Consider the following 27,448-nt stretch of genomic DNA (forward strand, 5'->3'; position numbering starts at 1 on the left):
TTAACGTGCACCCAAATCTGAGCACACGGGCCTACAACATTTCCGCTTCCATCGGAAATGCAGCCGCCGCAACCGGGATTTGAACCCGCGACCCGCGGGTCAGCAGCCGAGTACCTTAGCCACTAGACCACCGCGGCGGGGCGATTCATCGCTTTGTTTCAATAAAAAACTAAAAAAAACGAATAAGAAACTTCCTTGGATGAATAGAGATATTCTTCACCTATCTCGTCGTGTACGCAGGCTGAGGCGTAGAATGAACCTTGATATACCTAATAGCACGAATGAGTTCCTGAAAGCTAAAAAACAGCTTGCCGCAATGATGGCTTCTGCAAAGGATTTTTTCTTCGCCACACAATTACACTCTTTACTCAAAAATAATCCTCGCAAATTCTGGACATCAGTTCTGCCTAGTAGCTGCTCTTCCTCCTCATTCTTGATTAACGGTGAAACTATTACTGATGACCAGAAAATGTCCCATGCGTTTAATACTTACTTCCACTCTGTATTTTCCGTCGATAATCATGTTGCCCCTGCCTTTAACTCCCCTTCCGATATAGGCTCAATTACTGATGTAAATATCAGTCATGCTGGTGTGTTGAATCTTATTCTAAATCTAGACGCAAAAAAGGGAGACGGTCCCGGTGGTATTCCAAACTCTTTTTTAATTCGGTATGCGTTATGGACATCTCGTTACCTTACCATCATATTTCAGAAATGTTTATCCTCGGGTGTTTTTCCTAGTGCCTGGAAACTGGCCAAGGTTCGGCCGATTTATAAGTCTGGTGATAAGCAGCTTTTGCCAAACTATCGTCCCATCTCGCTGACACCACATTCCGGCAAGCTGTTGGAACACATCATTTATAAAAATATAATCGACTTTCTTCAGACTAACAACGTCTTATCTAATCTGCATCATGGCTTTAGTAGGGGATTTAGCACTTTAACCCAATTGACAGAATTTACCCATGACATTTCTGCAAGTCTTGACTGCGGCCACCAGGTCGACGTAATATTCATTGATTTCGCAAAATATTTCGACACTGTTTCGCATTCTAAGTTGCTCAAAAAACTCGGTGCCATCCTAAAAAATTCCAGTGTAGTAAACCTAATTGCCAATTTTCTGTTTAATCGCTACCAATACGTTAGCTTTAACTCTGGCAATTCATCTCAAATCAAAGTCACATCAGGGGTACCACAAGGGTTCGTTCTTGGTTCTTTATTATTTTTTATTTTTATTAATGACTTACCACAATCTATTACCTGTAAATTACGTCTCTACGCCGATGACTGCGTTCTATATAACACCGTTAACTCCGTTAAAGATCACTATCTTCTTAATGATTCGTTTAGTGCCTTTTGCTCTTGGTGTGACACATGGCAAATGAATATCAATTTCCGTAAAACTGTCTCGATGTCGTTTACTACCAAAACGCAGACTTCCGTTTTCAACTACTCTTTCAATGACCTAATGCTCCAAAGGGTTTCAGATACCTTGGCGTGAAATACCTTGGCATGATTTTCACCACTAACCTCTCTTGGTCTGAACATATCAATTCAGTCTGCACCAAATCTTTTAAAAAATTAGGCTACCTAAGACGTACCATCAGAACTTCCCCATATGAAACTAAATTACTAATGTACAAAACACTAATTCATCCAGTTCTTGATTATGCCTCTATTGTTTGGTGTCCGTACAAAAAAAGAGAAATAAAACAAATTGAATCTGTGCGAAAAAAAGCAATCCGTTTGATTTGTCGACGCTATGACCACCATTTTTCGCCTACATCCGCCATTACTACTTTAAATCTAACCTCACTCTCTACTCGACAAGATATCGAGTCGCTCAAATTCTTGCATGCCATCGTTCACTCAGTTAACCGTCTCTCCGATAACACCTATTTTACGTGTGCTATGCCAACCGTTACTCGAAATAATCATGCCCTAAACCTCGCCCCTTTTCACGCACACACCAATCTATTCAAATTTAGCTTTTTTCCTAGAACCATAGAACAATGGAATTTACTGCCGGGTGAGACTAGGAGTGCATCGATAAATCAATTCCTGCCTTCTCTTAGAAGTCTTATCTAACCAATAGTTCCTTGCTTTGTTCTGTTAATATGTACGCCCCGCAGTGCCCATTCATTGGATGTTTATTTTTGTACTGAATGGAATCGCCATGTATATTGTATTTTGTTCGTGTGTTATATTGTAGTGTGTTCCCGGAAGTGGTACTTTTGTAATTCACTGCTCTGGTTTTGTTTTTGTTTTCACCCACTCCTGCTATAGCCCTTAATGGCCTGCAGTATGTGAATAAAAAAAATAAATCTCCTGCACATCCAAATGCCTATTTATTCATGTTATCCTGTCGTAAATATGCAAATAACGGGTGGAGTCTCTGCAAATAATGGGTGGAGTAACGGGTGGAGTCTCTAAAAGGTGATATTAGACCCACTGTTATTCCTAACGTTAACTATGTTTCTCTCCAAGTTCGTACTTCTTCTTTCTTGTATACCGATTACACCAATATATGTAATGGAATTCATCCAGTTAACGACTGTCGTTTGCTGCAGTCGGATTTGTTTTCTTTCTCCTAATGGTTTGACAAAAATAGCATTTCTCTGAATGTTTCAAATACCTAATTGAGTATATCTCGTAAAACATCCATTGCGTCATTGCCATACTTCACCAATACCAACTTGTATTGTAAGTTTTATTAATTCATTGATCTTGGTGTTCTTTTTGATAGCATGCCTAATTTTTCTGCTCCCACTAATTGTACTGCCATGCGTGGTCTTCGTTCTCTCGGCTGTGTTTACAGAATCTCTAGAGAATTCAGTTCTCCAAGAGCCTTCCATGAATCGGACACCCCAATACGTCTTCCTCAACTTGAATATACATGTGTGATTTGAAATGGCATTGCTAAATGTGGCAGGGACGCCTTTTAGCAAGTCCAGAAAGTATTCATAAGCATTCACAGCCATTGTTTCGCTTAAAATCTCGTTCTAACACCGCAAGATTACTATCGTTGCCATCGCTTCACTGCAGATGATAACGCGCTGACCTGTTATTTTTTTGCAAACTAGTTCACGGTTTAATATTCAGCCCTCTACTCCCTAGCTGTGTATATTTTTGGATTCCGCGTAAGCTATAGATATAACCAGACAGAATCGACCGTTTCAAGCTCCTGACGATTTCTTTCGACGTTTACCGTTCATAAAATAGAAAACTTCAAAAAATATCAACTTTCATATTCTTGATGTTTTTCACACTCCACTGTCTCTGTTTTTACCTCAGCTCTGCACTGTCTTAAGATAGTCCTTTCCAGATGTACAGATTCTTTCCTTCAGCTTCTTTCAGGAAGGCTTCTACGTAGATGTGTATATTGCCTTTTATTTTTTCGCTCCCATCCCACGATTCTCTTGTCTTTTTATTGTTCTCGTTTTTCGACAATTTTGTTTTTTTAGTGCTTTTGTTATATTTATTCTATTTGCTTTTCTGAAGATTATCTGTATTGTATAGTTCATTTGTATTCTTTTATTTTTGCGTAAGCTTGCACTGAGCCCTGATGGTCGTTCCGAAGCAAGTAAATAAATAAATTATTGATAGAATTTTATCAATATTGCTAATAATATAGGTATTATTATTATCATTATTAGTATTAGTATTACTAAAGCTCAAGTATACAATGCTTGAAACATCATATAACGCCCACTTGCTGTACATAATATTTATGATCCATTAAATGACAGCACAACCAGCGTGAACTTGGCGAGGTTCGTGAATTCGTTAACGGCTGTATCACTAACGCATAATAAAATACCTAAGCCAGTAATAAAATGCGAAAGAAAATTACTAGACCCATCAAACGCGCGTCCTATAGTAAGCTAAGATGGCGCCCAAATTTCACATAGCACCACTTGCAAGATATAACGTGCAATCAGTTTGCAGTTTTGTCTTGTAATCCCGAACGTTGAGGCCCCTAATGAACCTCGCCTGGCAGATTCTAATCTTTTAGGCTTACAGTACAAGCCCCATCGCGTCTTTATTTTTCTCATGTGTCCCTGAGCAAATGAAGACGAACGATGCAAGTGCGTATCGTCGAACACGGCGGAATCCTGAAGCTCAGAAAACACGCCAGGGCACGTTCCGATGAACAAAACTTCTCTCGATCACAGCGGTCCCGTGTGTGCAATATTTCTAAGGCATGCCACTGCCACCCATTCTGTCTGCGTTAGTTCCCTAACGCATGAACACCAGACACGCAAGATAGCGCGTGAACTCTGCCAATATTGCAAGTATAGACGGGACATGGAACAACAGTGGAGCCACATAATCCCAGTGGCTGAAGTCTGCACAACTTTGGCACGAACTACCTAACTTATAGCACGTCACGTAAAAAAGAAATATAGCTGAGAGAAAGAGGGAGGAAACGGGGAATTCCGCGTGCAATTTCTACTTAGGCGCAGTATAACGAAAAAAGCGAGAGTGTCGTGAGGCAATCTAAAATCAGTTTGGCGTACTGGTTAGACACACGTTAATGGTGACACGAACAGAATTAGTGTAGTCTATTTGACATTAGCGGTTTATTAAGCTTACACAGTAATGTAGGCTGAGTAATAAAAATCCCAGCTGCGAATGCGGGCAAACAAATGAAACAGTGCACCAAATACCATGTTGAAGTTGGAGGGAGAGAAATAAATAAAAGGAAGAAACAGGGAGGTTAACCTAGTAGAGCTTATTTGCTACCCTGTACAGGGGTGGGGAAATAAGGGTCGGAAAGAGGATAGAGATAGATAGATATAAAATAAATTAGAAAAAAATTCACATGCATACAGATGCAGGGCGTTCCGATCACAGTCGTTTGGACAGGCCGGTTGAACGCAAGAAGAGCAGAAGCGCCTTCACAGCCTTCTTCTGCGACATAAAGTCCTGTCGGAAGCGCAGGATTATTTCTTCCGAAAGAGTATGATTGGCCAGTTGATCTAGTGCATTGCAGAGTGACTGTCTCTACGAGCAGTATTGTGGCCATTCACACAAAATGTGCCAACCATTCCACATGATTGTACAAATTACCGCAATAGATTTGGGTGCAAAGTCATATATTGTAAATTATAATACACAAAACATTACAGTGTATTTGTTAGGTTCACCTTAGAAAATAATGAACAATAGAGCTTCAAAGCGGAATAAACGCAATTACCATCAATATACTTTGAATTTTATTGGAGTAGGCATAGAGTAAAATATTTCATACTGCTAGACGAACAGCAATACGAGCTGTTATTTTGCGAGAAAGAATGCGAACTGCTAAGGAAATCGTAGGAAGCTCTGCATTATAAAGAAACAAGGTTTCGCTAGCTACTAGTGATTCCCTTGAGTAAACATTGGCGTAAATGATTTGACATAATATTGGAGTAATAATTTAGGTGTAAAGCCGGAAAATATTGTCAATTGTAATACCAGAAACAACACATAGTATTTGCAAGGCTCCATTTGTGAAAACAGGAAATACAGCTTCCAAACGGATTGATTGATATGTGGGGTTTAACGTCCCAAAACCACTATATGATTATGAGAGACGCCGTAGTGGAGGGCTCCGGAAATTTCGACCACCTGGGGTTCTTTAACGTGCACCTAAATCTGAGCACACGGGCCTACAACATTTCCACCTCCATCGGAAATGCAGCCGCCGCAGCTGGGATTCGAACCCGTGCCCTGCGGGTCAGCAGCCGAGTACCTTAGCCACTAGACCACCACGGCGGGGCAGCTTCCAAACGAAAAGGATCACATATAAATGCAATCATCACATTTATACCACGGATTTAAATATGATGAGGCATAGAGCATAATATTTCATATTGTCACACGAGCAATAATGCGTGCCTTTATTCAGAAGAAAGAATGTGATCTGCTAAAGTAATCTTTAGAAGATATGCATTATAGGAAGCATAACATTCCGCTAACTACTTGTGATTCTCTCACTTTTTTATGCAACATTCTCTGCTTTCTTCAGTTAACGTGGTTTTGCAGTGCCTTCAAGATCAAACACAATGGAAATCTTGCCTTGTACTAGCCGCTGAACGACGTATCATGGGTAACCATCAACGCTAGATCGGTCTCCCTATAACAAATGAGGAGGACTTCCGTTTTTTTCCGGCACGTTGAAAGAAAAGTCCTGCGAGCATTCATCGAGTTTGCGGTTTTTGCAGAAATCGCCTCTTTGTGGCTGAACGCTTTGCCATCGTGTTCAGATCTGTGCTGACAAGACATTATCTTGCCATGCCTCACTTATATCCATCTTCCCTTGTCCCAATCATATTTGCTTCCCTTTCCCCATTCATAAAGGCACTGAGCCGTTCCTCCACCACGGTGCGCAGCGAAAAAATTGCAGCGTAGCTGCTCGCTTCGCTGAAAATGTCGAAAGACGACAATCTTCTGCACAGAGGCGCTGCGTGAAATATGAACGCCATCTGTCAGAAATGTCAGGAAACAAAAGCACAGCCACTGGTAGGTGGCAGCAATGTGTCGTCTTGGCGGAGCGTAGGAAACACCTGTTTTTTTTTTTAAATGCGAAGCATTTCTTAGCGAATTTCGGCGACATTGAGCCTATCTATCTATCTATCTATCTATCTATCTATCTATCTATCTATCTATCTATCTATCTATCTATCTATCTATCTATCTATCTATCTATCTATCTATCTATCTATCTATCTATCTATCTATCTATCTATCTATCTATCTATCTAGCCGCTTATGTTTAGGTGTTCTCGTGGTTACCCCATTTACTTGGCGTGAACCAAAATTAGCATGAGAGGGTAAGATGGTTTGACGAATACGACGTGCTTATCAAGACATGAATATTGTCACAATCCCGTTGCGTACGTCGTCAAACACTTCCCGTCAGACAGTGGCACACACGCACGGGTGGGTATGTGCCGCTGGTATGCGCGTATGTGCCACAGGTGTTTGACACTTTGTATTTACCCAAGAACGACGAGCACACACATGGGCAATTATAACGCGCCTGTGTTAAGAAATACCAGACGTCGGTAGCGTTGACCCGACGAGTCCCAGCTGGAATTGAACCCAAGCATTCTGGGTGCTAATGAATTATTTTACCACAGAGCTACGCCAGGTCTCGAAACTACTTTTCAAATAGACGCTAATCTTCGTGAAACGTTAATAGTCGTCGGAGTGCTGCCTATTATAAATATCACCTATATACTATTTTCATACAGCCTTCACGTCGGGTTAACGTCAGATGTGGTTATTTGCCATGCGCTAAAGTTGATTTATGTAGCAGTGGCGGGGGCCAGCATCTTCGCAAGCATCAACGCTTCATATCAGCCTCTGGTGTTGCTAATGCGCACGTTCCAGTTGACATCGTTGTGCAAGTGCAAACAACTGGTTATATAAACATCTGCAACTCTTCAACATATATCCAAGCGTGCAACATTTGTACATTTATTTATCGTCATTTCATGACGTGTCGCTCAATAAAAAATTGCAACATTGTCACCTTTCCTCCACATGCTTCGAATAACGTGGATTCCCAGGAACGTGGGATCTGCCGAATTTTTTGGTTGTAGCGTCGCGTGGTCACTCCAGCATAAAAACACTACGTTCTTTAGAGTTTCGTATCTATAGATATTATACTAGTTAAACACGCTACCTAATACGTACTGATGTTGCACACCTCAGATGTGCGTAATATTTTCTCATTGGCAACGTTCATAAGTATGAACGCAGCCACCAGATCAAGACGGCTGGGCGTTCAGCATGACCTTAAACTTTAGTCGGCTGAATAAAACTTGTGACAGACAGACAGACAGACAGACAGACAGACAGACAGACAGACAGACAGACAGAGGTGCAGGACCATGAAAAGTAAATCTTTACGTTCATGACATACATGTCATGATTTTCTTGTTATGACTAGTCGAATATGTTCTTTATAGAGTCATGGTATGCCATGCCAAGTTTGGTATCAATACTATTATCGAAACGGCCATGCGAATTAAAAGTCGTAGGCGGATAGATAGATAGATAGATAGATAGATAGATAGATAGATAGATAGATAGATAGATAGATAGATAGATAGATAGATTCAGGAGACAAAGTACATCGCTTGGGAGAACAGATAATGAAGCGAGGTGAAAAGCTGTAATGAAAAAAAATGATAGATAGATAGATAGATAGATAGATAGATAGATAGATAGATAGATAGATAGATAAATAGATAGATAGATAGATAGATAGATAGATAGATAGATAGATAGATAGATAGATAGATAGATAGATAGATAGATAGATAGATAGATAGATAGATAGATAGATAGATAGATAGATAGATAGATAGATAGATAGATAGATAGATAGATAGATAGATAGATACGCTCAATGTCCCCGAAGTTCGTAAGAAATGCTTTGCATTTAAAAGCCAGCCGCTCGACACCAAGCAAACGTCTGCGGTGAAATTCATGATAGTGCCAATTGACAAAAAACCTCTTTCAAAGAAACGAAATAAATATAGGAAATAGACATGCAAAAACAAAAGAGCCAATTTATCGAGATAAGTTAAAAGCAAAGACGTTCTTTTTCAACTGCGTGCGGTGGCCCATTAACGGTTTTCTCTGCTTCCTGCCGCCAGTGTCATGAATTGTAGTTGTCCTCCTTGTGTTTTCGGTATTTTATTTTTTTATTTTTTCACTTCAGTGCTAGATATTGTAAATCTTGCTTAGCACCAGGTGATTTCATTTCTAAGCAGGAGCCCTACCACCTTCTGGAAGACATTCTGTTTGCCTTTGAACAAGGAATGAAAGGGAACAAAGAGATAATGGAAACTGTGGAGCGGTCGTAGAAAAAAAAAGTTGCGCGGACTTCTCCGCAGCTCTTCCCACTAAGTCCCCCTGTCAAAGAGGACCGCAAAAAGATGCACGCTGTGGAGAAAAAGAATCACGATATTCGCCAACTCGTGGGACAGCCGTAACTTTGATTGTTTTAACAAAGAACGTTAGGCTAACGTCAGCAGATTGCGATTGAAATATAGCGCAGTAGAGCTTAAGAAGAAGTGCTCAGATAAGCACTTGTAATCTTCTGGGTGTTGGAGGCAACTCGCGCAGCGGATCAAAAATAAATTACGCTGAGCACGATTTGACAGCCCCTAAATCTCCCCTCCCCCCTCTCGTTGCCTATAGGCTCCCATCAGAGATTTCGTTGGGATCAAATTAAGTTTTTTCTTCAGGAGACTTTTTCAGGAGCCTTCTTGAAGGAGCAAATATTGTTCTTGTATCAAATACATATCTACTGGCTGAGTGGCTCAACGACCTCACTCATCAATCAATAATTAGGCCAAGGTCAAGAAATAGGTGCGACTTTTTTCGGTCGAACAGTCACTGGCTGATGTTATGCCTTTTGACACGTTTATTGTCACAAAGAAAGAACTTGAACAGCAACTATAAAGCGAGCCTCGTTCTATGCTCTTGCGCAACCAACTAAGTCACATATATTCACACAACTTCATGGAAGCAGTTGCACATTTTATTAGAGGAAGTAAGGGGTGGAGCGAATCAAAGTTAATGGACGATGTTTTCGTTGCCGATCAGTGGGTGCACGTTTCCAGACTCCTGTGGCAACATGTCCTTTCGCTGCCTCCCTCTTTCACCGCTTCAAGGGCGCCTCATTGGTTTAAGCGAGAACTCCTGAATGAGGACCTTGAATGATGTTAGGTTAGATATAAATGGGGCTGACGTTTTGGTTTTGGTAAATCTTGGAATTTTCAGACTTCCCGCTGCATTCTTGCTGAGACAGAATAGGTTGAGATAACGGATAATTAAAGAAACAACCAAAGTGACTACAAAGCCTGCTCTGCGAAAGTGGAACGCACATGCCACAATAAGTAATAGGGAGAAGGGTAGCAGGTAATTCACTGAAGAGACACGGAAACAGGAAAATGTCCTGCCACGGACAATGTGAGTTAGGGATCTGCATGGAGCGGAGGTTGGCGAAAAACAGGCCAGAGGGAAAAGGAAACACTGCTCCTAAACCGAAACAAAGGGAAAGTGGAAAGTCCTCGCGTGGTGGGCACACTGAAGCCCCGACCTGAATCATTGATGGTGGTTCAGCGAGGCGTGGTCGCTAAAACTTTTCGTGAGGGAGCTAACACGGGGCCGTAATCTGGACGCAGAGCAAAAGTTCTTTCTTTGGCACCGCAGTTGCGTACAGCGGCCGTGACCGGGCTTCTTGTAGGTTAGCACTTCCGGGTTTTTTCAGTCGGTGCGAAGTTTTCTTGGTCAGATTGAAGTAATAGAATAAGCAATAGAAAAAGGTGGAAACGATTGTTCAGCGTTGTGCACCTAAACAAACAGCTCTTGTTGGCCATGGTGCACAATAGAGCTTTTCGATTAGGAAAACCGTGAACGCATTTTTAGCCGTCACGCACTATCATTAAAAAACAAAAGACGTCTTTCTAGTGGAGTTTGTGGCTTGGATTTCAGTAATGTAAGATGGGCAGGCGGCTCGTAACACGTATTTCACGAGATAATTAGAAGGTGTTGTATGAGGAGGATTGTAATGAACGCGTTTGTTGGTTGTACGATTGTGCAAGAAACGGTATATTCATTAATCCACTCTGAATCTGCTTTTCAATGTAACAATAAAAGCAAAACGATGAAGTTATTCAGTAATTTTTTACTTCCTGTCCCATTCGCTTGAGAGTTGCTAAAGTTTGCGCAGCGCTGACAATTGGGAAAGTCGGTTCGGCTTATTGGAGTTGGAACAGCGCGCAAAGTTGACAAAAAGACGTTCGTGTTCGAATGACGCTTCTGTTCGAGTGATCCTTTCTCTTTTCTGCTACTGTTATGCGCCGTCAACTTTGTTGCTCTCGTGAATGGCTGCTTATTTGTATATGGTACACAAAGCAAAACGCTTTGTTCAGGGTTTACTTTGCGTAATGCAAACACTTTTGGCATCTATCTATCTATCTATCTATCTATCTATCTATCTATCTATCTATCTATCTATCTATCTATCTATCTATCTATCTATCTATCTATCTATCTATCTATCTATCTATCTATCTAACTGCCTACGTCTTGGCTCTCCCATAATCACCGTCTTATCATGGGGTAAACCAAACTTAGTATGGGAGGGTAAGATAATTTGAGGAATACGACTCGTTGCTGATGGCATGAATACTGTCACAATCTCGTCGCGTACGTCATCAAACACTTTACATAAAACAGTGGCACATATCCGGTGGCGGGTATGTGCCACTGGTATACAGGTCTGTGCTACAGGTGATAGATATTTTATATCTTTGTGGGAACACCGAGAACACACATGAGTAACTTTACCGTTCAGGAAAAGCTGGCATAGGTGTCGTTGACCGGAAGTATCCAAATAATAAATGCCAGTGCCCCTGCAGGAATTGAACCCTAGCACTCAGCGGGGCAATTCTACCACAGCGCCACGTCGGGTACAACAAATAGTTTCAAAGAGAACCTAATGTTCGTCTAACATCAATTGTGGTTGCAGGACTGGCTATCTGATTTCATAAACATTACATATGTACTCCTATAGTACAGCCGTTTCTAGTTGGCGCTATCCTCTGAAGCTGATTTGGGTAGCGGTGTTGAGGGCTGCCACCCTCGCACGCACCAGTGCAAACACCAGCGGGTCATATCAGTTTCCCGCTTCTGGTGTTGCTAATATACACGTTGCTGTTGGCATCGTTTATTGCGTAACAACTGCTAACATAAAACATGTGCGGCTGTGTAACGTATGTGTTTGCGTGGGTTTGTAAATACTTAGCGCCACTTGATAACATATCGCTAATAAAAAAAATCATTCCCCCTCCAACTGCATGTTTCGCATAACATTGATTCCCAAGCTGCGGGGGATCTAGTGTCCTATTTCTCGAGATTGCTACATTCCTCATGAAATGCGCCACCAGTAAGGAGTTGACGTCATTAGAAAGATATGCACAGCCATTGGATAACGTCAAAAAAAGCAACTAACTCTTGAGCTTCCCATGTGGAGCCTCTATATGCCACTCACCCTTTCAATAGTGGGCTAATTTTCCCCACTCGAGGTTTTTCAACGAGCGCCTGAATGAACTAATGATTACGCATGCAGGTTCTATCAGAATACTACCATCGCGAGGGGTGGGGAGACGCTACGGGGCGCCGATTCATGCGGTCGTGTAAACATCGGCTCTTGCTTGTTCACCTTTTTTTTATGTGAAAGTTAGCTATGTGTTTGATGCCTTTTGCTCCAGTCGACGCCTGAAGCCTTGAGGACCACGTGGAAACAATTTGGTCACGGTGGGTGGATCTTTTACCGTGTTTTGAAGGACTTTCTTGCTCGACCACACTGTGGGTTGCTAGGACTAAGGTTAGGCTGAGCTAAGCCTTACGCTAGGCTTAGTGCGTTTGAGCTATCAAGATGGCTATGCAAGTCAATGTGCAAGGGGAGGAAATTTCTCTCGAAGAATTCCAGTGTTCTGGATAGACAACGGCGATTTCTAAGCGTAAGTCAACTAAAGCACCCGTGGTGGGCGCCGAAGTTCAAGGCTCACGATACGGCAAGACCGCTGGCACCCAATCTCCCGTCAACGTGAAGAAACGCCTTGCTAACGCGTCAAGGCTGCGTCACCTACCAAGGGAGCATTTTCGAATCATTGTCAGGCCTCGGGGAGGCCTGAACGTTAAGAATACCAGTAACGTCCGGATTTCTCAAGCCCTCACGACAGCGGCGCGTCTCTTCGCTATTACAGAAGACATCATTTGTCCTAACGCTATGCAGAACATTGTTGTGATTAGTACGCCATCGCAAGCCAACGCCAAGGCATATGCAAGTCTAGAGGCCATCAACGTTAATAACGCAAGATACGAGGTTAGCTCTTACATTGCTGTGCCCGACAACACATGCAAGGGCGTCATCAGAAACATCGATATGGAAATTGACGACGAAGAACTGAGAAGACTTCTTATTCAGCCGAGGAATCCCACTGTTCTCGAAGTGCGGCGAATCAAGAACTCTACCGCAGTCATTATCCTCTTCGAAAAACTTTGTGTCCCAAATTACATTATGTGTGGTCCCAGCATAGTCAAGTGCACCCTCTACCGACGGCAGACAGATGTCTGCTATACCTGTGGTAGACTCGGCCGCAGAGCCGACGTGTGCACCACTCCAGGAAATGTTATCTGTCGAGGTTGTGGAATGACCTCCCCTGGCGACCAGAACGTTTTCTCACCGAAGTGCGCCTTTTGTGGAGGGCCTCATCCAACGGCCGACAGAACATGCACACAAAGATTCGAGATACCTTACATCGTCAGACAGCGCAGAAGAGAGAGACGCGACTTTGTCAAGGACTTCCCCCCGATACATCACCTGTCCGAACCAGCCAACAAGTCCAGGTCCCAGTCCAGGAGCTCGAGGGGGCGCTTTCGCGACAGGAGCGGTCCCCGATCCACAAGCCGTTCTCAGTCCCGGAGCTGTTCTCGATCCAGGGGCCCGGCTGTCAGCATTCAGGTGCCTGCTGCCACAACGACCGAGTGGGCTAACCACGTCAAAGGATTCCAGAAACAGGTAACGGGGGCATACTGCCAGAGCAGAACAGTGATAGAATTATTCAGCTGGAAAGGGAGAACGCTGCACTAAAGGAAGCGATCGCGCAAGTTAGAGTCGAGATAGTTGCACTTAAGAATGCTAATAACGCTAAGAGTGAGGCTCCACAACCTCATCCGGTTACTAGACTCAAAACGCCTGTTGAAACGCCGATAAAAAACCCGTGGAATCACCTATGGAAACGGCCATGGAAACACCCGTAGAAAAACCCGCGGAGACGCCCGTCGAAACACCCGTGAAAGTGCAGTGTACTGTTCGTCCAGCCAAAAAGATGGCTTTGACGAGGCCCGCGTTTGATGAGGAACTGCTTAGTTTTAAAACAGAGATCAGAGACATGTTCCAGTCGCTTAGCCAAACAGTCGCATTGGTTCATTTTAAGGTCGATACCTTGGCGGACAAGTTCAGCGCACTGGATGCCAAGGTCAATACGTTGGACGCTTACTTCTGTGCGTTGGACGCTAAAGTCAACGTGCTCGAACGCAGGCGCTTATCTTTCGAGTCTAACCATGGCGCGTGCGCCTAATGAGTTCAGGATTTGGCAGTGGAACTGCTGGGGGTTTACCCGCAAGAATGCAGTTCTTCAGCAGTTCATTCGTTCTCACTTTGGAAAGCCGCACGTCATTTTGCTTCAAAAGACGCTTTCGGATTCTGTCATTATATCGGGTTACACTCTTTATGAAGACGGACGAAGGGGCATTTGCACACTCGTATCTAAGGGACACACCTATATCTCGCATGATATTTCTATGAACAGCAGTAAAGTGGAACACTCATTGGTCGAAATTATTCCGGGGGGTCATTTAAAAAGTAGCGTTTTCAACCTGTATATTAATAGTTCTCAAAATGACTTGAAACAAAGGTTTGCGGCGCTCTTGAGTAGGGCTGCCGCCGGGGCCGGTATCTCCCCGCTTGTGGTGGCGGGTGATTTCAACGCTCCTCATCAGGGTTGGGGTTATCGGCGGTCATCCCATAAGGGCGAGGATTTGTGGCGAGCAGCGGCGAACTTGAACCTCACCCTGGCCATGGACCCAGCATTTCCGACCAGGATGGGTAACTCCTGCACGAGGGACACCACGCCAGATCTTACCTTTGTTAAATATGTTGAATCTGCTACTGGGCACAACTTGCACGTGGATCTGGGTAGTGACCATAATGTCTTAGCTACCCATATCAGTGCGAAGGGCAAACCCGTAAGAGAGTTTAGTTTCACAGATTGGGATTACTTCCGGCATATTAGAAAAGAACGCGCGCAAGCTGAAGACTCAACCCCCAGTCTGGATCAATGGGCCAAGCAGCTCAAGGGAGACGTTGGTGAGGCGACAAAAAGATACACACAGATTTGGAAACAGATAGGATGGACAGCCGCCTTGCGTACCTCCTAGAGGCCAAAAAATCGTTACTGAATAGGTGGAAGGGGCAGAGGCTCAATCATCGGCTCCGCAAGAAAATTGCAGAACTTAACGGAACCATCTAGGACCACTGCCAGACCCTCTCTAGGCAGCAGTGGGATGAGGTGTGCAATTCTGTTGATGGCCAAATGAGAATTGGAGAGAAATGTAATTTGCTAAAGCACCTTTTGCACGAGTCGAATTCCAAGAGTAATCAAAGGCAAGCCATTGCTAAACTGATACATGCCGCAAGACAGTCTGATTCTGAAGACGCTATACTGGATGGTTTGGCTCACAGATATTTACCCATTGGCTCCTCGAGCTGTTCAGACTATCCGCCTTACACTGGACCCCCTTGCAATGAGCTCGGCGAGCTCTTTACCACCAGCGACGTTTGGGAAGTTTTTGAAAACCTTAAAGGACGATCGGCTCCGGGGACGGATGGCATCTCGAACAAGGCCTTCAGGAACCTGGAAGATGAATCCATTAATTTGCTTACCCATGAGATAAATCGCATATGGAGAGAAGGTTCTGTCCCGGACTCTTGGAAAATGGCATCGGTTGTCTTCATTCCCAAGCCGGTGCGCCCTCCAGGTTTAGGCAATCTAAGGCTCATATCGCTAACGTCCTGTGTCGGCAAGGTGGTGTAGCACGTCATTTACAACCATGTCTTTAAGTACACCAAGAAAGATCTTTTTCCGTACAACATGGTTGGGTTTCGTCCGTCTTTGTCCGCACAGGACACAATGAAGCTGCTCAAACATCAAATCATAGACGTGAACACCAGGAACGTAAGAGGCATCCTGGGTCTTGACTTGGAAAAAGCGTTTGACAACATCTCTCACGTGCACATCTTAAACTCCATTTCAGACCTTGGACTAGGCGAAGCATTCCACATATACGTCAGCTCCTTTCTAGAATCCAGGAAGGCCACGCTCGATATCGGAGACCTCAAGTCCTCTCCCATAGCACTGGGCCCTAAAGGCACGCCGCAAGGAACTGTGATATATCCGCTTCTCTTTAACACCCCTATATGCATTTTATCTACACTGCTATCTAACGTGAAGGGCATCAACCATACGCTTTACGCTGATGATATTACCATCTGGTGTCCCGGAGGTAGCGAAAGGGAAGTCGAGACTGCACTCCAGGAAGCCATCGATCAGACAGAGCTCTTCCTTGCTGGCACAGGGCTGAGGTGCTCCTCAAGTAAATCGGAGCTGCTTCTATAGAGGCCCAATAGAAAAGGAGCCAGGCCAAAAAACTGGAAGCCTTTATCAGAGGTAGACACTGTACTTCACACCGGAAGTGGCGCCCCCATTTCGAGAGTGGACGCTTGAGTGCTGGGCATGAATATAGAGTCGCACCGGTGCAACGGACAAACTATCGCTAAGATTTCCACCAAGACCGAGAACATGATCAGGTCGATTAATGAGATTTCGAACAGAAGGGGGGGACTCAAAGAAGACAATCTACTGAGGCTCTTTCATGCATTCGTCATGAGCCACATAACATACGTTGCTGCCATGCACTCTTGGTATGGATTCGAAAAGAAGAAGCTGAAAACTCTGATCAGAAAAAGCGTAAAGAGGGTGTTGGGCATCCCCGTGCGAACAAGCACTGACCGACTTATGCAGCTAGGAGTTCATAACAATCTAGATCAGATCATTGAAGCCCAAGAGACTGCACAGCTAATGCGCCTGTCGTCTACGCCGGCTGGTAGGAAGATTCTGTCCGTCCTAGGCCTCATTCCGGCGCTCGTAGAGGATCACCGTCTTCAACTACCAGATGAGCAGCGTACTGCCATCCAGGTCTCTCTGTTTCCGCGAAACGTCCATCCTCAGCACAACGTAGGAAGGCGCCGGGCTTGGGCCATCACACTTCTGAAGAACATCAGGAACGATCCTCATTCAGTTTGCTTTGTCGACGCCGCTCAGTACGGTCGCTCAGCTAGTTTTCCTGTTATTTCCGTCAATCATATAGGCTCTATTATCAATGCTGCGTCAGTTAGGGACTCTACTCCCTCAAGAGCCGAACAGTTGGCTGTAGCCCTTGCCCTTTTGGATGACAGTAGATCGCAAATCTTCACCGACTCAAGGTCAGCTGTCAAGGTTTTCGCCTCTGGTTCCGTCTGTACTGAAGTATTTAAACTGCTTGAAAATAGGACACTTTCTTCACATACCATTACCTCGTTTCCTGCACATCTCGAACCCCTACTGGACTCTCAAGTAAACCTGAATGACACTGCTCACTCCCGGGCGCGCGCACTAACCCTCCACGCTGGGGAAGATGTAGGTCCGCAGGTTGGCAGTGAGATGTTCAGGGACGCTTTGCTTACATTCAGTGAAGTGGTTAAACACTACCAGTTGAGTAGGCGGTCATTTGCTCCACCACACAAGTTGTCTAGACCTCAAGCCATCACGTTTAGAATGCTCCAGGCCACGGTGGAAGAATAGCTAGGTGTCTCAATGGCTGTGCCGTGCTATGCGGCGACCGCGGCGAACGCTTGCTCGTGGTTCGCCACCGTGCCGTGAGATGGTGGCAGCAGTCAGAGAGGTGACGCTGCCACCGAGTACGTAAATGCTCCGAAAGCGCGCAGACCCGCGGAACCGGGCGCTTTTGAAACACTGGCGTGCACCAGCACTACTACTACTGCTGCTAACATCTCGCTAGTTATCACAAGGCTTGTGGAAATCAACGACAAATGCAAGTTCGCACTGTTTTGCTGGGAAAGCAAGTCTCCATGAAAGAGCTGCAGCAAACAAACAGCTTGGAAACTGTTGAAGATGTTGAAGGTTTTCTAAAGCGTGTGCACGAGCTGAAGTTTTGTTCCGGTGGACCTAGCACAGTAGAATACCCGCAAGCTGAGCCGGAGTGCGTTCATTGACCTTAATCGCAGATGGCGTCACAGCAAATGTGAGTTCGTACTCAGTGCAGATGCATCAGTTTGCCAAAAATGTCTCAGTCTGTCAGACACACTGCGCATTCGCCAAAAAAGAGCAGTGATAAGACAAAGGAGCTCGAAGCCAGGTGGTGCCCGTTTACCATTGAGCAATACAACAAGCGACAAACTTGCAGCTCTGCGGCGGGAGAATTATGCCTTGAAACGGGTCAAATAATCATCCACTTACCCGTTTGAAGCTGCTTTCAACTCAGCTTAAAAAATCTCGCGAACGCGCACAGAAGATTTCCGAAGAAGAGCTCGACAGCAAGCTGTGCAACCTTGATCTCCCGGGCGCTCAACTAACTGCGATAAAAGAGTGCATAGCTGCTGCCAGGCTGGTCAACAAAAAGAGTCGTCGATACACAGAAGACTAGCTTTTCATGTGCCTTTTGTTTCACATAAGGAGTACATCGGCATACTCGTTCTTGCGAGATAACAATGTGCTTCCTGTACCGTGTGTTACGACCATGCGGAAATATTTAAGCATGGTCAGAGTGAAGTGTGGCTTCGACAGCAGAATTTTTCGCAGCTTTCAAAAAAAAGATGGCCACAAAGGACGAATTCCAACGCCACGGAATTTCGGTCTTCAACGAAATGGTGGTGAGAAAAGAAATGAGAGTACATTCGAAGTCAATGACATACGTTGACTTCAGTGATTTTGGTGACGTAGCAACGGCCAGCGATGACCTTGCAAATCACGGACTCGTCTTCACATTCCGAGCATTTGGGGACAACTACTCTCAACCGATAGCTGTGTTTGCCAGCGAAGGTCCCGCGAAAGGAGCAGTGCTTGCACAGCTTGTTTGGAAAGCAATTTTCATGTTTGAAGAAGCTGGCGCTTTAGTAGATGCAGTGGTGTGCGATGGAGCTGTTACCAATCGCAATATGTGGAAAGAGTTTGGAGTCAGAGGCGCTATTGATCACACGAAACACTTTTTCGCACACCCTGTTGATGACAAGCGCAACGTTTATGTTTTTTCAGATGCGCCTCACCTAATGAAATGTGTGCGCAACCGCTTGCATGCACAGAAAGTGTTGCTGTTTCATGGTGGCTATGCCCGATGACCACACTATGACAAACTGTTTGTTGTAGACTCGGCACAGCCTGGAAACCTACGTGTCTGCCACAAGCTCTCATCTGCTCATGTAAATCCGTCTAACAATGAAAAGATGCGCGTAAGGCTTGCCACACAGTTGTTTAGCCGTAGTGTGGCGAATGGGTTGCAGTTTTTTCCAAAAGAGGTACTTTAGGACTGGAGAATGTCGCCGGTACAGTTGAGTTTACTCTCAAATTTAAATACCTCTTTGATGCGCTGAATAGAAATAATCCCAAGGAGGGAATCACTGTAAGAAGCCGGGACTTACGAGTTCTTGCTTCTTTTTTACACTGGTTGAACAAGTGGGAGAGAGAAGTTATGGCTTAAAAGATATCCCGCGACAACTTCTTGACCCTACACACTGCTGCTGGCCCTCGGGTCACAATTTTGTCTGCCTTAGAACTCACTAGGTACCTGCTAAAAGAGTGCGGATTTAAGTATGTGTTAACTTGAAAGTTTAACCAAGATGTTTTAGAGCGCATTTTGGAATAATCCACCAGGCAGCTGGACAAAATGACCATCCATTCTTACTTATGTTTTTGCAGCTGTACGATATGCTGTCAGTATACAGCTTGATCAAACCGCCAAAATTTGGCAACTGTGAGGTAGAGCCTGCTCTAAGTACCCATGTGCTTACCTTAACAGACTTGAAACTTGCGTTTCAATGGAGTGGCAGTGAAGAGACGAAGCTTCAGATGCTGAAGCAGAAATTGGACGGTTTGGTTGTTGCAGAAGTTGAGTGCACCGAGGATTTTGCCAATGTGTGTACGGTACCTGAGGCAGCTGACTGCATCACATATTATCTAACAGGTTTCATGTCCAGAAAACTCCTCAAGTGCGTTGTTGAAGTTCATTAATAAAAAGAATAACCTTCATAAGAAACTAAAGTCCCAGCCTTATAACCTCGCATTAAAATGCCGCTTTCACAAATACTCAGCAACATTATCTTCCTTACTTAGGCGTGCTAAGCGCAATTACTACCGGAATCTCATTGTAAAAAAACACAGGTAACACTAGACGCTGCTGGAAAATCATTAAAGAATTTTTGAACATGAAAAACTGCTCAGAGCCCACAATAAAAACAAAGAAAGACGATGAAATATATACCGACCCTGTAAGAGTGGTCGCCACGTTCAGTGAGCATTTCTGCGCATCTGCGGATACGCAGCAATCACCAGGTCATTTACGCAATATACCACGGTGTACTCATTCTTTTGATCTTCATTCCACGTCTGCAGATGAAGTCCTTCAGGTCATCACATCACTAAAGACCACAAGTGCTGGTTTAGATAATATTGATCTTTTTAAAGCAAAACTAGTTTCAAACTTAATTTCAAACTTAATATCACCACCTTTGGCAGTAATTATTAACAAGCTGTTTTCAGCGGGTGTGTTTCCGAGCTCCCTTAAGGCTGGTAAAATAGTTCCAGTTTTTAAGAAGGGTGATAAGACTTTTGTACAAAATTATAGGCCAATCTGTATCCTGCCTTTCTTTGGTAAGGTAATTGAAAAGTTAGTCCACATTAGATTAATGCGTTACCTGAAAAAATTTAATCTTTTATCTCCACAACAATTCGGATTTCGTCAAGGCTATTCAACTGAGCTGGCACTAATTACCTTAACGGAGGAAATTAAACAAGCTATTGATAGAGGGTTACTTGTGGGATCTGTGTTTATCGATTTGACGAAGGCTTTTGACACTATAAATCATCACGTTCTACTTGCTAAACTCGAATCATTTGGTATGTCTGGTCCGCCACTAAGTTTTATTAAGAGCTACCTCAGTAACCGGTCTCAAATGGTTCATGTTAATGGCCATCTTTCAACACCCAAGTTAATTAACGTTAGTGTTCCACAGGGATCAATTTTAGGCCCACTTTTATTTTTGATGTTTATTAATGATCTACCTACCATTCTTACAAGGACCAAGTGCATACTTTACGCTGACGACACAACCATCTTTCAGTCATCTAAATCGGTTTCTTCACTCCAGTCTGACCTTAACACAGATTTACATAACATAACTTTATGGTGCCAGGCCAATTATCTTCAGATCAACGCTATTAAAACCGTGTTTATGTTGTTCCATTTCCCGCGCATTTCACTTGACATACAACCTTCCCTTAACATTGGTAATACCGTCATAAACATTTCCAGTGAAGCGCGGTTTCTTGGCGTCATCTTAGACAGCGAACTAAAATTTCATAAACATGCAGCATCACTCGTTAAAAAGATTGCATTTGGTATTCACGTTATCATCAAGACATGAACTTATTTTCCGCCTCACATCATACGTACTTTGTATTTTGCTTATATTCATAGCCATATTTCGTATTGCGTATCATCTTGGGCCAACACATATTTCACGCACATCGAACGTTTGCAGCGACTTCAGAATCAAGCAGTTAGATTAATGACTTTCAGCCCATTTTACTTCTCCTGCAGCTCGTTGTTTCCTCAGCTTAACGTACTCCCATTGAGACAATTATTTTATCAAAGAATGTCCATTGTCGCCTTTAGACTCATCACGCATGACATTTTTATTGCATGCATTGATCATCGTCACTTAACTAATGGTAACATCACCCGGTTTTTCCAGTGAAATAATCTTCTTTTGCCGGCCGTAAGGACAAACTACGGCAAGCTCTCAACCTTATTTACAAGCATAGCCATTTGGAATTCATTGCCTTTCGAATTTAAATCATCGCATAACATCCATATTATCACTTCGCGCAGTAAGAAATATTACGTTCAGGAATTAATCAACTCATCAAATTAGTGAAATTAACTGTTAATAGCTCTACACAGTTCTGTGCTATTTTACTACTTCAATTTGCATTTGTATAATTGATAACACTGATAATGAAACGTGTTGCATTTGTCACGTAGAGTTCATTAATATTGTTTTTTGTCTTCACTTGCTTTTGACTATTTCCTTGTTATTTTTCAATAATAAGTATTACCATTATGTTGTGTATTGATCGTATTTTCATTGTTAATCAAGAGTATTCATTATTACTCACAAGTCCGTATACTATTGCTGTATTTTTTGTAATTACCCCATCCATGTAGCCATAGGAGGTCCCCTGTCAGTTTCTCTGAAACTTTGGGACCTCCTGCTGTAGTAACGCTAACCATGTAACTCAACTGAACTATTTAATAAACTTGACTTGACTTGACTTGACCTGCTCAACTTTTCAACACAGCCTAATAGAGGAGTGAGAAATCCATTCCCAACCAGAAAAAAGTTTAGTGAACAGCACGGCAAGAGGCGGGCTTCTGCATCCAAAGCGCAATGTTTTTTGCTTGCTTCGGGTGGTGCAAACAGAGTTTCAAAAGCATTCTACGGAAAGGAATGTGTATAAACTGACACTTGAAGAATTGTTGAAATAACATGTGTTTTCATTTCCGTGTAATGAACACAAAGAAAAATCATGGCCCAATTATTGCACAGCTAAGTTGCCATGAGAATGGCCCAGGTGTGCAAACCAAAAAAACGGGAGCTAAAAAGCAAGACACAACATCTTCGTTAGCTTTCGAAGCTGGTGTAGGATAGTTGGAGTGACCAAGAAATTGCTGCTTTTGTGAAATTGCTTTTCTGAAATTGTGAACCATTAAATTGTGCTTTTGAAAAGTGATGCTTTTGTGACATATGGACACGTGCGTGAAAGAATAAAAGTGCATTTTTTCTGATGCTGTTTAATGTAAAGTTTTGGGGGGCTATACTTGAAGAAATTTGCCCAGGCATGCCTGTCTTAGCAAGCTTTTGGCCTTGCCATAAAAATAAATGCATGAGGGAAACGCATGCGGGACTGTATCTCCGATAGTCGACGGTGACTTCGGGACTAATCATTGAAAAGACCCGTATATCTAGGATATTTATTTCGAAGGTAGGTAAAATGTTTATCATTCGGAGGAACTCTTTTAGGGCTGGGTGGCGTGGTACGCGTAGAATAAGGTAAAAATTTCAAGGAAATATATAACTGGAAGATATAACCCCAACTTGCGAGGAACACGCAGCGAGTGACACAAACAAAACGGCACGGCGCGCCTAACGTGTGTCTTTTTCAGCACGCGAGTATTTCCTGAAACCTTTCAGAAAAGGTATTATAATACATAAAAGCAGTACAAACATATTAGTATATGTTTATACTACAGCACAAAACCATGGAAGCCTGACAAACGTGGGATCGGAGACTGGAAACGCAACCCTTCTTATGGCAGGAGCATGTGTGTGTGTATCCGTATATTCATGCAGTGTTTGACTACTAACTAGTGCACTACATTAACCCACACTAACAAATCTGTCAGTAAAATAACAGAGTTCACGCCAGCTGTTATGTGGAAGTTAATGAGTCGAATGCCGCTTTCAACAAGCGACATTTTTTACGAATTGGTACGCTTGTTCCAACGGTAACATCATTCAGCTTCCTCTTAAGTAAAGGAAGCTTCCGTCCGTCATAATAAACCATAAAAAAGGTACAATATTGGTATTTATTCGGATGTATATGTGTTCATTCGTACGCTTCGCCTGCTGTTCGAAGCAAGTATGACCCTCTAATGCTGTAGCGCCATCTACCAGAAGAGACGCAAAGCGTGAGCGCTCACTTTTCCGCTGCGGCTGCCTCGTTCAGACACCTAGCTATTCCTCCACCGTTGTCAGGAGCATTCTAAACGTGATGGCTTGAGGTCTAGACACCGAGCTCCAGACCAGGTCCTATCCAAGCCTATTTTTCCTCAGCATACTCTCCTCAGAGGCTTTTGACTCTACCTGTCCTGATTGTGGTGAGGTTAGTGACTTAGCACATATGCTCTGGCAGGGCCCCTCGTTACGGGACCCAAGTCGGCTCACAGAAGAAGATGGGGACTCTGCCTTACGAAGTTCTGAGTTGCTACCACAAGTACGGGCTTTCCAGAGAGCCCACGACGCGGCGGTGAGGCTAGGCCTCCCCGTTCCTACGTGGGAGCGGCCCGCGACGTTGCTCTACAGGAGCAGCGTTTCTCAGGATCCAATAAACTTCTTTGTCTGTCTGTCTATCGCGAGGGGCAATGGCGTCTAACGTGACGCATATGTGGCCTCGTATTCCAAAAAATGATAGATAGATAGATAGATAGATAGATAGATAGATAGATAGATAGATAGATAGATAGATAGATAGATAGATAGATAGATAGATAGATAGATAGATAGATAGATAGATAGATAGATAGATAGATAGATAGATAGATAGATAGATAGATACGTTCAAAGTTGCCGAAGTTTGCTTACAAATGCTTCGCATATAAAACAAAGATTACAGCATATCGACAAGGTGAAATATGACCAGTGCGGCGAAGCAGACGGACGGGACGCACTAAAGCACGGCAGACAGACGAATGCTTCACTCATCATCACACACTTCGTGGATATTTTACGACACCGTTTTATTGACATGCAAAGCAACGCAACTGGCTACTATGACTACTACAATGACACTGTACATACGACCAACGGCGTAAGGAGCTTGGCCCCTAAAAGTCCTCAAAAATACGGGCAGAGGCTGAGGCAAGGACGGGCCACTAGTGTTACTAAGTAGTTTTCAGACTTGCAGGGGGTGTAACCACTGCAAAAAAAATGGCAGCATATCCACGGAGTGAATGATGGAGAGTGGGGCGAAGCATTCGTCCGTCCATTCGTTCTTGCTTCAATCCGTCCATGCGCCCGTCTGTGTGACCGTCCATCCGCCCGTCCGTGCGTGCGTCTGTTCGTGCGTTCATCCCTGCGTTCGTCCATGCATCCGCCCGTGCATCCGTTCATGCGTCCATCCATGCATCTGACTGTGCGTCCGTTCGTCCAGTTATTTAACACTCCAAGTACCACCATTTCGCATCTTTTCATCATATATTCCCCATATAAAAGCACCGCCATGCAGCGGACATTCCAAGGACTAAACCAGAGCTGTCACACGCACACTTTGTTACGGCTTGCGCTTCAGGTCTACTTCCCAGCTTTAACCAACTCGAGTTAATAGTATATACTAGTTCACTGTATTCATGGCACTGCGGCCCTACGCTCGCTAAGCCTTTCTAAAACCAAAGAGGTTACGCCCAGTGAGTATAACGTAGCAACCTTTTCCTGTCAGATGGTGCTCAATGCACATGTCAGTGACTGCTAATGGGAAATGAGAGACAGGAGAATTCGGCTTTTACTTTCTTACGGCTTGCGCTTCGTATCTACTTCCCACCTTTAACCACCTCGACTTCATGGTATATACTAGTTCATGCGGCTCAACGCTCGCTAAACTTTTCTAAAACTAAGGAGGTTACACCCAGCGGGTACAACGTAGCAACCCTTTCTTGTCAGATAGTGATCAATGTAGATGCCAATGGCTGCTAATGGGGATCACAGCGTGCGCGTTGTCTAAAAGCCGAATGCTCTTGTCTGTCATTCCCCGTTAGCAGCAATTGGCATGTACACTGAGCACTGTTTTTTATTGTTCAACAAAGCCCAGGACTCTCACCGGCGCCACGTTTGAGGTCTAAATGTTATACTTGTTACACACTACTACAACGGCTACGAGGGACGAACGGGTGCCGCTATAAGGAGCTTCGTCTTACTACTACTACTAGGGGCATGATGAGCTATTGATGTTCAGCCATTGAAAACAAGCGTTTTTGTCGCACGCCCAACGACTTTAACGTGGCAATCTTTTCGGGTCAGATAGTTCTTAAAGTGCGTCCTTGCGTTAATATATAGTTTTCTTTAGTAAGGCTTGAATTCAAGGCAAACTTTATTCGATTATAAGTCACCAATACGAGTTTGTGGATTACTTCTCTAGAAGCAACTATCTATTAAGTTATAACAGACGTATCCTTCAGACTAATATATCAAAGCCACTTGATGTTTAAGTGGGCACCACCAGAAAATTGCATGTTTCTGAGATCTTTGGAAGGCAAAAGCTGGCTTCACTACTTGTGGAAAAGTATTGCGGGAGCTTTCTTCCAGCAATGGTTTCCTCAAACCTCCTTGGCGGCCACGAAGGAAATGAAGACGACAAAGGGGAAGAAGAAAATGAAAACAGAGCTTCTCCGTTCATGATGATTACAGCTTTCGAATTTGACAGACACCTCATTCCCGGCTTAAACATCTTCACTGTTAACGAAACCTTGCAAAACTCGAGTACGGTCAAAAAACGGTGCCGCTCAGTAGTCTATAGACTACTGAGCCTATACACCTTTTCACAGGAGGGAAAAAAACACTACCATGATGGGCTGTGTGCGGTAGTACAAAGGCTAAGGGCGCAGCGTTGTCAGTGCATTTTCGAGGGGACGCGCCAATTTGCACAGCCGAAGGAGGGCTATGGCGGCGCCCAGGGAGGCGTTTATGAAAAGGTGAATAGGCTCCCAAAAACACGAGTGATACACTATGCCACAGCGTCGGGCCTGGAGTTTGCCAATAATTCTAAAATTCGGCTACAAATCACTCCTACTATCGACCACGATGCCCTAAACTGCCACTGACTGATTTAAAAATCTGGAGCTACACAGTTAATTAGGGCTCTGCGAGATGCAGACGGGGGTCAGTGGGTGTGCTCGTGGTTTCACTTAAAGTAAGCGGCGCTTTTGATGAAAAAAAAAAAGATAAAGTGGTCAAGGTCCTTTTAGGTGCCGATGATGGAACGCATGATTTCTTGACACATTTCGTCCCTCTAATTGCGTAGCTTTCTGAGCGCTCGCTATTCCGAAAGTAGAAAGTGTTCAGCGCGTGCGACAAACGTAGCTTCACTGGTAGCCGGCATATTTAAAAAAATATCGGTGGCTGGTTTGTAAGGCAAAAAGCTATTTTAATGAAGCCGTTGGATGGTTAATACGAAAGAATTTCGGCAGGCCCTCAAAAACATTCTCCTAGTTAGAATTGTTCAACACCAACACCCTTCCGTCACATACGCAATATGCTCAGTAAACTCCTTACTCTTTCACTGATTCTTCGCTTTTTTGCTTTGTTTTAAGGTTTGCGTTAGTGTAACTACGAGTGCGCCTTCAGTAGTGCTCGCACTCTACAACCCACAACTTCCTCCAGCTTCTCATTTTACTTTGGCTTGTAACCTGTTTGCACATTACGGTAATTAAGCAAACGTTATCCACCCACCACAGGCTAAAGATGAACGTTGGCAGGGATGTTAATAAATGTTGGCTACAGCCGCCACAAAAGCGCCGTCTTTCCCCAAAGCCAAACTTCTTACTCTGCTCCACAAACACGTCTCTTCCCCTTCCTCCCTCCCCCCTTCTTCCTTAAGTTGACCGAATTTCCCTGTTGATATTCAAGGTTAGCTGGTCAATTATTTGTCTAAAGTAAACGCGGCAATTTGAATCAGTTCTCTCGCCTCTCCTTCTTTCCAGCCTACTT

Source organism: Rhipicephalus microplus, chromosome 9 (genome assembly GCF_043290135.1).
Source record: "Rhipicephalus microplus isolate Deutch F79 chromosome 9, USDA_Rmic, whole genome shotgun sequence".
Lineage (NCBI taxonomy): Eukaryota > Metazoa > Arthropoda > Arachnida > Ixodida > Ixodidae > Rhipicephalus > Rhipicephalus microplus.